This window comes from Hippopotamus amphibius, chromosome X (genome assembly GCF_030028045.1).
Source record: "Hippopotamus amphibius kiboko isolate mHipAmp2 chromosome X, mHipAmp2.hap2, whole genome shotgun sequence".
NCBI classification, from domain to species: Eukaryota; Metazoa; Chordata; class Mammalia; order Artiodactyla; family Hippopotamidae; genus Hippopotamus; species Hippopotamus amphibius.
In genome coordinates, this window is record NC_080203.1 from 117,732,886 (window position 1) to 117,745,954 (window position 13,069).

The following is a 13,069-nucleotide window of genomic DNA, read 5'->3' on the forward strand; positions in this document are numbered from 1 at the left end:
GTGAGCAAAGGAGCCATGCACAATATTCCTGTCCACAGTTCCTATTATGACCCATTTACACACAGCATCCAAGATGCTCCCCAGGAGTGCAGAACTCCGGTAGACCCACAATACATGCGAGTTCAGCAAGACTCGAAACGAGTACAAGGTAAACACGTTACATCTTGGACTGAGTAGATGGGGGCTCTGACAGTCCCAAGAGGGCTCTTTCTTTTGGAACCAGAATTTGCTTTGATCACCAAAAGGCAGCAAAGTCATTCTAAGAAACATGAATGGCCAAGGAACTCTGACATACTTTCTTACTCCTGTTACTTCTCTGTATTAGTCAACCACATATACCGAAATGATGACATAGAAGGAAAGAGAAAGATAGGATGACCCACAGTTTCTTTTCCTTTCAATCCTTCCTTAGTCATCAGTAAGCCAAAGGTAGAGAGTGTTGGTAGAATGTAGATGTACTAAGAAATGAAATAAAACCAGCTGAGTTAGTTTTATGCAGTGTTTCCACTGTTCTGGCAAGAAGAAAATACATATCCACGTACAAGCTAGAAAATACAAACTATAATTCTGGCGTTTCCATATCTCAGTTAAAAGTTCTTGTATCTGTATTTGTTTTGGCATCGCACAATATAAAGATGAACGATAAAATTATGCTGATGATTTAAATTTTTAATTTTTCTTACAACTTCCAATGGCATTCAATAGCAAATGAAAAATACTGTGACAAGTCTAGAAAAGAGAGACTGCAGAAAACAAGACAAAGCTTTACAGCACTTTTTCCTGCTTTCTGAAAAGGAAGCCTCCATATTTTCATTTTGTACCAGGCCCCACAAATTATGTAGCTGGCCCTGGGTGCAGATGAGTGGGAGATATGCCTTGCTTTGCTTTGCCATTGCAACTCACCACTATATTTTGTACCCTGGAGTGGACCCTAGGAGCTGCACTTACAAGTCATCACAACTGGGAATGTAAAGAATAGTAACAAAAAAAAATGAAAGAGAGAGAGATGCCTTCTGCAACATCCTTGCCTGCTTCAGAGCCACTGCTCCAAGTGCCTCGAGACTGAAAGCTCTTCTATGAGTTCAAATGTTTTCTCTTCCCTCTCTCCCTCTCAACAATCTGTCTACCTCCCCTCCAAGACAGGACACTACGAGAAGTGAGGATAGGAAAGCACATTCTTAATTTAGAAGTGATATATTAATTCTATGTAATTCATATGTATATATTATTTATATTTTCTTAATAATATCATAGTTTGAGACTTCAGGGTGCAAAAACCTAACTGTAAAACAGAACTGGATCTGGCTAGTAGTCCTCTCCTCGTGGTGCTTTCACGTAAAGGAAAATGCATCTGACTCTGGGGGGGCAATGTCATATTAATCTTCATAATTTCCACATTTTCTTAAATATCTTTGGCATCTTTACATCAATATTCCATCCTCTTTTTGGTGATTACTTTTAGTAAGTCATTCTGATTTGGATATATACATGCAAATACATATTATATATATATGCAAATCACAATGTTTATATGAAAATTCTGTCTCACATAATATATCATCAAAAAGCAATATTTCCTAATAAGAACAATGATCATAGACCAATGTGATTTAATTATTAAATCAATATGGCTTGCCTGCTTGGTAATGTGCCCAGCTGGAAGCATTTATGTCCACTGCCAACCTCTTTACAGGAAAACATCTGACACCTGCATGAGCCTCCTTTTTGCCGCTGTTGCTGTTAAAGGCCCCAGACTGCCACAGCCATCACACTCCCCTGATCAGCTGTATCTTCACAGCTTGTCAGGGCCATGGAACCCAACACTGATCAACAGAAGAATCTGATGCCCTTAGGACCATTTTGCTGAAGTGAATGGATTAACAGTTTAAGCTGCATTTTTGCAGGCGTCAACTGGCGAGAGTGATAGATCAAATCCCAACAGGGCCAACTCAGTATCTTATCTCATAAAGCGAATGAGTTCTATTTAGCAAAGGTAGAAGCAAAAAATAATTAAATAAATGGAAAGGTAATTCTTTTTCTTTTTCTCTCTCTTTTAAATAGGCTTTTCTTATCTTTTCTTGCATATCCATTTTACCTCCTCTTCTTCCCATTTCAGCACTGCCTCACCACCTGTTTCACACTTTTCAAGCTCCCTTTTCTATCAGTATACTAATGGGAGACATTCCTCACAATGTGTGTGTGTGTGTGTGTGTGTGTGTGTGTATGAATATGAGATATGATATGAGATATGAATATGAGATAGGAGATAGGAGAGAGGAAAGGAGAGGGAGGAAAGAGGAATGTAACTATTGGACTGGAAAAAATTAATAAATTTAATAATAGGTAATATTGGCCAGGGTGTAGGAAGCAGGTTGGTGGGAGTATAAATTGTTGCAAGCATTTTGGAAAGCAATGTAGTTATCTCTTAATGCTTTAAATGCCATTTAAAAAAATAAGTAACTGCATTCTGATAGGGAAAAGATTCTAAGAGATATTATTAAGCAAAAAATATTACTTGTAAATATAGCATTTGGTCGTGTATGAGTCCTTTTATGTGTACTACATGTGTAAATATATGTACAGGTATATAGAGTCAGGTCTGCTATAACATTTGTATTGAAAAGGTAAATTTGTTCCAACATGATTGAAATATTAGGGAAAAGACCGGGACATAACTCCAATTTCACATTTTCTTATGTGCAATTTTGTCCACGAGAAATGCTAGATGAAAGCAGAAAATTGCACCCAAATGGACTGAGCTGCATAAGAGTACACAAAACACATATATCCCAACGTGGACCAGCTACCTCTGTCCCCCATGTGTTAGAAGCTCTACCCATCCACATCTGGTGTTAAAACTTTTCAGATAAACCTCCTTCCGGACTTCCTAGGTTGCGCAGTGGTTAGGAATCCACCTGCCAATGCAGGGCAAACAGGTTCGATCCCTGCTCCAGGAAGATCCCACATGCCGCAGAGCAACTAAGCCTGTGCGCCACAACTATTGAGTCTGCGCTTTAGAGCCTGTAAGCCACAACTATTGAGCCCATGTGCCGCAACTACTGAAGCCCACGCACCTAGAGTTCATGCTCCACAACAAGAGAAGCCACAGCAATGAGGAGCCCACGCACCACAATGAAGAGTAGCCCCCACTCACCGCAAGTAAAGAAAGCCCACGTGCAGCAACAAAGACCCAACACAGCCAATAAGTAAATAAATAAATTTATAAAAAAAACAAAAAACTCCTTCCACCACTACACAATAACTCACAAGCTGCAAGCTCTCCAATGCCAACTTCCCCAAGCAAACTTCAGGTCTATTTTTAAAGGAAAGCATCATATTTACTGTAGCATTTATGTATTTACCCATTTAACATGCGTAAAACCATGCTATAGTTTTCATTAGGCTCCTAGTTTTTGTTTTCATGTGTCACCAATAGTTTTTGATTGTTGTGCTCCTGACACCATTTTTCCCATAAGCCTTGTGGCTTTTATGGCACAGTTTTGCATAGTACAGTGATGTTTAGGACCACATGTGTCACATTATAGCAGAACTGACTACATATGTACACGTACGCACTTATGTGTATATGTACACACTTATATTCCCACCAGTGGTTCTCAAATTTTGTCATGCATCAGAATCACCTGGAGGGCTTACGAAATACAGATTGCTGGGCCTCACCCTCAGAGTTTCTGAGTCAGGAGGTCCAGAGAGGTGGCTAGGAATTTGCATCTCTAACAAGTTCCCCTGTGATGTGATGCTGATGGTTTGGGAACCACACTTCAAGAACCACTGCCCAATCACTGGCTCACATGCACTGTGGAGTCATGGCTAAATATGTTTATTGATGCATTTTTGCTGTAACTGTGAAAAGTGTGCAACAATCTAGATGTTCAACAGGAGGGGAATGACTTAACGATGGTATAACCATATTATGGACTGCTGTGCAGCAAATGAAAAGAAGAACTAGGTCTCCATATTCTAGCATGGGAAACTCTAAGAAATGCTGTTGGAATAAAGCAAGCCATAGGTATAGCTATATAAATGCCATTTACATATTTAAACTATCTTATCAGTTTGAGTATATATATGAAAATTCACAGAAAAGGTCTATAAAATACATATCAAAGTGGTCACAGTGGTTACTTACCTCTTAGAGATGATTGGGATTTGGGGTGGTGGTTGGTTAAAGGGGATTTAGACATAAATGTAATGTTTTAAATATTGATTAATCAAAGGTAATCAACTTGCGTAATTAAAATGTACTCCTTTAGAAATAAACATGTGTGTGTACTACAGAAAATTCTTCTAAAGGTTATCCCAAAACAGTTTATAGTTAACTAAGCTTACATAGTAGTTTTTGGCTCATACATTTGTCAACACCAGCAAATTTCTATTTCAAGCAAAAATACAGATTGTGGTTACATAATTCCAAACACTAAAATTCTGACAAAAGAAAATATTGGTATCTACAGGTTGTAACAACCTCATTATTTGGTAGCAAAAAAATTCTCTTTCTCAAATCTGCATGTAGGAAAATCACAAGGCCTGCTTTAGGCTTTCTACTTGAGTCAGCTTTCATTTTTACTGGAGTTTCTCACAACTCTATCAATGAATATTGACTAACCTAGCTGGAATCTTAGCAAAAAGACTATAAAAGGCATGGAGTGCTTTTGTTTAGGACACAGCTGCCAAACAACTGATCACATTCACTGGGTCAGGTTCAACTAGTTGGCCTTTAAAGTCATAAAGTTATATCCTAACTGTAGTTATATCTTTCCAGGAAAAGTTAAATGCCTCAGTGTGTCTGGGTTTCATTATCCATTTTATTAGTATAAAATCACATTAATTAGGTTTTTTAGTATAGACAAATATAGAGGAAGAAAAAAATTAGCCCATTGTCCCACAGCTCAGACCTAAGAAAACAGACATATATCCTCACAGATAGCAAATTCAATCTGTATGGAGAGACATGAAAAAAATTAATAATTTCCCTTTTTTCCCACCCCTCTCCCCCCAACCCAGAATTTCCCACTACTATGTGCAAAATGAGCTTCAGATGCTTACTCAAATGTCACCTTCTCATTAAGGCCTTCCCTAGTGCTTTTTAAAGACGAGAAGTATTATCCTACCCCCCTTTCTTGCTTTATAATACCACCATCTATGATACACCATCATATGATACACATCTATGATACACATCACAATACCATCACCTGTGATACTCTACATTTTACTTACTCTTTATAAAGTACTGTCTGTCTTTCCCCAACTGGAATGCAAACTCCACAACAAAAGGATTTCTATTTATTTTTACCATTCTTTCACTGCCATATCTCTAGAACAATGCCTGGCACTGGTAAGCACTCAACAAATATTTGTTGAGTGAAAGGAATCTGCACTTTGTAAAACTCTAAAGGGTGACTGGGGTTAAACATTACCTACAATTATAAGTGCATGTTAGCCAAAGTCTAAAACATTACACAATACTATTAGTACTACCAATGTGCTACTTCTTGAAGTTTCCATTTTCTGTACCAGAATGGGGATATGTTCCATTACTCAAGTTCTGGTTTCATTTACCTTCTAGATTAGGGACTCTGTTGGTTCCATTCCCTTGCATTCATGGCCAGGCTAGTGTAGTTTTGAAGTCTGCACATTTTGTTTTCAATAAACTCTTTATCAGAATGCAGATATTAACAAGATGAAAAGCTCTGCCCAGCTCCATGCAAATTCCATCACCCCTATGTCCTCTTAGCCCTCCGTACCACCAAGGAATAAAAGTAGGATATTTTCCTTTTTATGGTTATGGCATATGCTACAAAGAGAAAATCAGACAAAATACTGATTTAGGTTAGAGGCCTGTGGTCCTAACAATATTGAATGGACATGATCTCTTTTCCCTACATTCTTTGTATGCTTTCATATAATTGCCACATTCATTTTAAGTTCCATATCCATAAGTGTATGTGTGGTTCAAGAAAGTTATCACATGGCAAGTATCTTGAAAGCATTTTCTTCCAAAGTTTTGTTATTTGTAAGGTTTTTTTTCTTTTTATATTGACACTTACAAATGGTGATTATTTTAAGACCACTGTAGTCAGACTGGTGCATCATTTCCTGTTGTTTCCACGTTTGGTCAGATTTAATAAGATGGGAGGCCTCCAAATTTCAATACCAGTCTTCAAAACCCAGAGCACCTGCTTCTTCCCTTTCTCGCTATCAAACTTTTGAAAATTTACTAACACTCTCCATATCCAAGGGTGGAATTCAATCCTCGCTTGGTCGAACCTTCAGAGGAAACCTGTAGATGTGGAGGGCTAACTGTATGGTGCAAGGCAACTCAAACTCCATCTAAATATGGAAGCAGTTCATTCTTAAATTCAGTCTCTCTTTTGACTCCTTTGAAGGAATTAGCATTATTTGAATGTGTTCAGTTAGGATCCCTCCGGCAGCCTCTGGGGCAGAAGCGGCACAGCCAGGGGCCAATGACAAAATAAATTCAGTTCAAAAGAAGGTGACGGAGGGGAAATTCTAAAGGAGAATCCAATGGGCTTGAGAATGTGTAGGCCAAAGTGTACACTCAACTGTTTAATTAAATCTATTTCCGTATTTGCTGTAGGTGCTTTCTCCAGAGAGATACTTGGGTTTTCTATTGAGTATGTATCACTATGGGTGTTTTGATAACTTTATTGAGGGGCTGACTATATCACTATATTGTATTATATCATTCGCTTTGTCAAATAACATAATGTTTTGTCTTTTGCGTGGATTTATTAATGAATTAATGTGACTTTATTCTAGTACATGTCATGACAATTGTTTTCAAAAGCCTTAAGCATATGCTTATATTACTGAACTAATCCATGTATCAATCTACATTCCAGGGCTTACTGCTGATGTATCATCTTAGCAACATTATTATACTTCTTGGTGAGATTCACTTGTAGTTAATTCTGCTGACTTCTTTGATTATTTTACTTGTCCTGCACAATAGCCCCAAGTTCTATAGTTCACTAAATGAACATATTTTATGCCTCTAATTTTGGAGATGTTAATATATTTAAATACCATTATAAAACCTACTGTGAATAGTTTGACTTGGTTATGATGATGCAACTTCCATATATAACCAGCGACTGCTAACATTTACTGAGCACCTATGATGTTCTAAGCCACACAGGTAAGTTTCGGACATACAAATGTCCTTAATGTACAATCCAGTGAAGGGAAAAGGACATAACTAGAAAAAAAATTCCATCTTCCCAAATCTAAAGAGGAAGGTGAACTGATACCAAAGCTCTTTAAAGTGTATTTTATCAACAGTAACAATAATAGGAGACTTTAATACCCCACTTACATCAATGGACAGATCATCCAAACAGAAAATAAATAAGGAAACACAAGCTTTAAACAACACATTAGACCGTCTCGACTTAATTGATATTTATAGGACATTCCATCCAAAAACGACAGAATACACTTTCTTCTCAAATGCACATGGAACATTCTCCAGGATAGATCACATCTTGGGTCACAAATCAAGCCTTGGTAAATTCAAGAAAACTGAAATCGTATCAAGCATCTTCTCCAACCACAATGCCATAAGACTAGATATCAATTACAGGGAAAAAACTGTAAAAAATACAAACACATGGATGTTAAACAATATGCTATTACACAACCAAGAAATCACTAAAGAAATCAAAGAGGAAATCAAAAAATATCTAGAAACAAATGACAATGAAAACAAAACAACCCAAAACCTATGGGATACAGCAAAAGCAGTTCTAAGAGGGAAGTTTATAGCAACACAGTCCTACCTCAAGAAACAAGAAAAATCTCCAATAAACAACCTAACCTTACACCTAAAACAATTAGAGAAAGAAGAACCAAAAAAATCCCAGAGTGACCATAAGGAAAGAAATCATAAAGATCAGATCAGAAATAAATGAAAAAGAAAGGAAGGAAACAACAGCAAAGATGAATGAAACTAAAAGCCGGTTCTTTGTGAAGATAAACAAAATTGATAAACCATTAGCCAGACTCATCAGGAAAAAAAGGGAGAAGATGCACATCAACACAATTAGAAATGAAAAAGGAGAAGTAACAACTGACACCACAGAAATACAAAAGATCATGAGAGACTACTGCAAGCAACTATATGCCAATAAATTGGATAACCTGGAAGAAATGGATAAATTCTTAGAAAAGTACAATCTTCCAAGACTAAACCAGGAAGAAATAGAAAATATGAACAGACCAAGCACAAGCACTGAAATTGATACTGTGATTAAAAATCTCCCAACGAACAAAAGCCCAGGGCCAGATGGATTCACAGGCGAATTCTATCAAACATTTAGAGAACAGCTAACATCTATCCTTCTCAAACTCTTCCAACATATAGCAGAAGGAGGAACACTCCCAAACTCATTCTACGAGGCCACCATCACCCTGATACCAGAACCAGACAAAGATGTCACAAAAAAAGAAAATTACAGGCCAATATCACTGATGAATATAGATGCAAAAATCCTCAACAAAATACTAGCAAACAGAATCCAATAGCACATTAAAAAGATCATACACCATGATCAAGCGGGGTTTATCCCTGGAATGCAAGAACTCTTCAATATACACAAATCAATGTGATACATCATATCAACAAATTGAAGGATAAAAACCATATGTTAATAGATGCAGAAAAAGCTTTTGACAAAACTCCACATCCATTTATGATACCCTAAAGGTGCTACCAGAAAACTGCTAGCACTAATCGATGAATTTAGTAAAGTAGCAGGATACAAAATTAATGCACAGAAATCTCTTGCATTCATATACACTAACAACAAAAGAGCAGAAAGAGAAATGAAGTTAACACTCCCATTTACCACTGCGACAAAAAGAATAAAATAGCTAGGAACAAAGTTAACCAAGGAGGCAAAAGACCTGTATGCAGAAAACTATAAGACACTGATGAAAGAAATCAAAGACGATATAAACAGACAGAGGGACATACCATGTTCTTGGATTGGAAGAATCAACATTGTGAAAATGACTATATTACCCAAAGCAATTTACAGATTCAATGCAATCCCTATCAAATTACCAACGGCATTTTTTACAGAACTAGAACAAGAAATCTTACAATTTGCATGGAAACACAAAAGACCCCAAATAGCCAAAGTAATCTTGAGAAGGAAAGACAGAGCTGGAGGAATCGGGCTCCTTGACTTCAAACTATACTACAAGGCCATAGTGATCAAGACAGTATGGTACTGACAAATAACAGAAATATAGATCAATGGAAGAGAATAGAGAGCTCAGAGATAAACCCAAGCACATATGGGCACCTTATCTTTGACAAAGGAGGCAAGAATATACAATGGAAAAAAGACAGCCTCTTCAATAAGTGGTGCTGGGAAAATTGGACAGCAACATGTCAAAGAATGAAATTAGAACACTTCCTAACACCATACACAAAAATAAACTCCAAATGGATTAAAGACCTACATGTAAGGCCAGACACTATAAAACTCTTAGAGGAAAACACAGGGAGAACACTCTATGACATACAACAAAGCAAGATCCTTTTTGACCCACCTCCTACAATAATGGAAATAAAATCAAGCATAAACAAATGGGACCTAATGAAACAAAAGCTTTTACACAGCGAAAGAAACCATAAACAAGACAGGAAGACAACCCTCAGAATGGGAGAAAATATTTGCCAATGAAGCAACGGACAAAGGATTAATCTCCAAAATATACAAGCAGCTCATGCAGCTCAATATCAAAAAAGCAAATAACCCAATCCACAAATGGGCGGAAGACCTAAATAGACATTTCTCCAAAGAAGACATGCAGATAGCCAACAAACACATGAGAAGATGCTCAGCATCACTAATCATTAAAGAAATGCAAGTCAAAGCCACAAGGAGGTATCACCTCACACTGGTCAGAATGGCCATCATCAAAAAATCTAGAAACAATAAATGATGGAGAGGGTGTGGAGAAAAGGGAACTCTTCTGCACTGTTGGTGGGAATGTAAATTGGTGCAGCCACTATGGAAAGCAGTATGGAGGTTCCTTAAAAAGCTAAAAATTGAACTACCACATGACCCAGCATACCCTGAGAAAACCATAATCTGAAAAGAAACACGTACCACAATGTTCACTGAAGCACTATTTACAATATCCAGGACATGGAAGCAACCTACATGCCCATCCACAGATGAATGGATAAAGAAGATGTGGCACATATATACAATGGAATATTACTCAGCCATAAAAAGGAATGAAATTGAGTTATTTGTAGTGAGGTGGATGGACCTAGAGTCTGTCATACAGAGTGAAGTAAGCCAGAAAGAGAAAAACAAATAACGTATGCTAACTCATATATATATATATGGAATCTAAAGTAATGGTACTGATGAACCCAGTGACAGGGCAAGAATAAAGATGCAGATGTAGAGAAAAGACTTGAGGACATGGGGTGGGGGGCGAAGGGGAAGCTGGGACAAAGTGAGAGAGTAGCACTGACATATATACACCACCAACTGTAAAATAGATAGCTAGTGGGAAGCTGCTGCATAACACAAGGAGATCAACTCGATGATGGGTGATAACTTAAAGGGGTGGGATACGGAGGGTAGGAGGGAGTCACGGGAGGGAGGGGATATGGTGATGTATGTATAAATACAGCTGATTCACTTTGTTGTACAGCAGAAACTGGCACGACAGTGTAAAGCAATTATACTCCAATAAAGAGCTTAAAAAAAGAAATTTAAAAAAAGCGTATTTTTAATTGAAATGTCTTTTAAAGTCAGTAAAGAAATACTGGATACATAGGAGTAGATACATAGGCATGTTTTGGGAAAGGGGTTATGTGTACACTAATGGGTAAAAAATCTGTAAGATCAGTAGGGTCCAGAGTTTTCAACAGGCCCCCAGTTATTTTGGTGCATCCTAGTTGAGACCCACTGGCTTAGATCAGAATAAGGATTCTCAACCCCAACTGTACATTAGAATCCTTTGGGGAGATTTTAAAAAATATACCCAGTCCAAGGCCCTGCCCCAGACCTATCAGGTCACAATGTCTGGGATGGAAACCTGAGCATCAGTATGTTTTAAAAGTTCCCCAGATGGAGAGTAGTACAGACATATATATACTACCAACTGTAAAATAGTCAGTGGGAAGTTGTTGTATAACAAAGGGAGTGCAGCTCGAGGATGGAAGATGCCTTAGAGGACTGGGGCAGGGAGGGTGGGGGGGAATCGAGGGGGGGGGCGTCAAGGAAGGGAGGGAATATGGGGATATGTGTATAAAAACAGTTGATTGAACCTGGTTTCCCCCCCCAAAAAAATAAAATAAAATAATAAAAAAAAAAAAAAAAAAAAGTTCCCCAGATGATTCTAATATACAAACAAGTTCTGAAATCTTGGTTTAGGGAAAATAACTGATGTGTATAAATGAGCCCTCCTGTCTCATTCTCCTCTCTTTATTGCTCCTCAACACTGTCTTATAACATATGATTAGATACTTTTATTATAATTTTGCAGACTATTCTTTCAAAACTGAAACTTTACATGACTTATAAGTTATGATTGTACAAAAGGACAAAAATAGTTTTAATTGCAACTGCTTTGGAAAACCCAGGATGAATGCTCACTCTAAGAGAGAATGAGTGTTACATCTTATTCAGGATTAGTTCTTATAATCAGATAAGCCAGATACCATTCTTCTAGAATCTAGGGGGCCATCAGTAGGGACATGGAAATTGCTGCAATTACAAAGCACTTTTGGTTATGCTTTTTGCTGTAAAGGGATTTCATTGTCATCACTGCTAAGATTAATAGTGGCTTTTTTTTTTTCAATTTGGCATCTTGCAGTAGTTTGGTGAATGCCAACCCTCCCCTTTCCAGAAAATATCAAGTTCTAACAGCTGTGACTCATGTCAAGGGATTCAGCAAGATGCCTTAGCCATCTGCTGGCTTCCTGCAGGTAACCTCCTGCCACCATATCTATCAGCCTAGAACTGACAAGCAGAAAGCAGCTTCTAAAATCTGCCCTCCATCTTGAAACCTTCTTTTCTGGCTCTTCTATTCCTTTCTTGCCATAATTATCTCCATGCTGCAGCAATGAGAACCTCCTTTTCTTTACCAAGGTGACCAACCATCCCTGTCTGCCCAGGTCTGAAGGGGCTCCTGGGGTGTGGAGCTTTCAGTGCTAAAACTGGGACAGTCCTAGGCAAACCAGGACAAGTCATCCTCCTTACCTTCACCCAACCAAGTCTGACCTCTTTTGCATTTGCTGCAATTTTATAGCGCAGCAGTTCTCAAACGTCAGCATCTAGCAGAGGTTTGATGGTTAAAATCTTCTTAAAACATACATTGCTGGGCCCACCCCCAGAGTTTCTGACTTGGTAGGTCAGGGATGGGACTAGGCCAAGCCCATTTTTCACAAGCAATGCTGATGCTGCTGACCCAGAGGCCACACTTTGAGAACCACTGCTGTAGTTTAACATCTGGCAGAGAAAACACAGATTGCCTCCCACTGTGCAGCTCAGTATCTCATATTCTACTCATGTACCAACAAGTCCTTTCATACACACAACTGCTCACCTAGGTATTCAAAACTGATACTAGAGGTAGTGATGCCCAGGCCTGGGAGAACAGTAGATGTTCAACAAATGCCTGTGTGGAGTCACTGAGCCATATCTGGGTGTGAGATAATGGTCTCAAGAATGAAAATGTGACTAACATTTTCCGCTTATCAATTAGACAAAACAAAATACAAAACAACAACAACAACTGAGTCTGAGTCCCTTTATTCATCTCCTCCAACAGTATCTTTATGATGCCTAACTCGGTAAAGGAAAACCATCTCACCTATTGTTCGTGAAAATATATATTGGTACCACTTTTCTCAAGAGAAGTAGGATAATACGTATTTTAAAACCTCTTAAACTGAGCATACCATTTGACTCAGCAATTCCTCCAAATTTAGGAATTTACCCTAAAGTCTCAGATTTGCACAAAGACTTAGCCACAAAATTCATCACAGAGT

At 38.0% G+C, this 13,069-nt stretch overlaps 1 protein-coding gene across 1 annotated transcript in view; it reads right to left on the bottom strand.

Moving 5' to 3' along the window:
* PHEX (phosphate regulating endopeptidase X-linked) overlaps positions 1-13,069 on the bottom strand; it is a 208,118-nt gene that overhangs the window by 33,109 nt on the left and 161,940 nt on the right. The window lies entirely within an intron of this gene.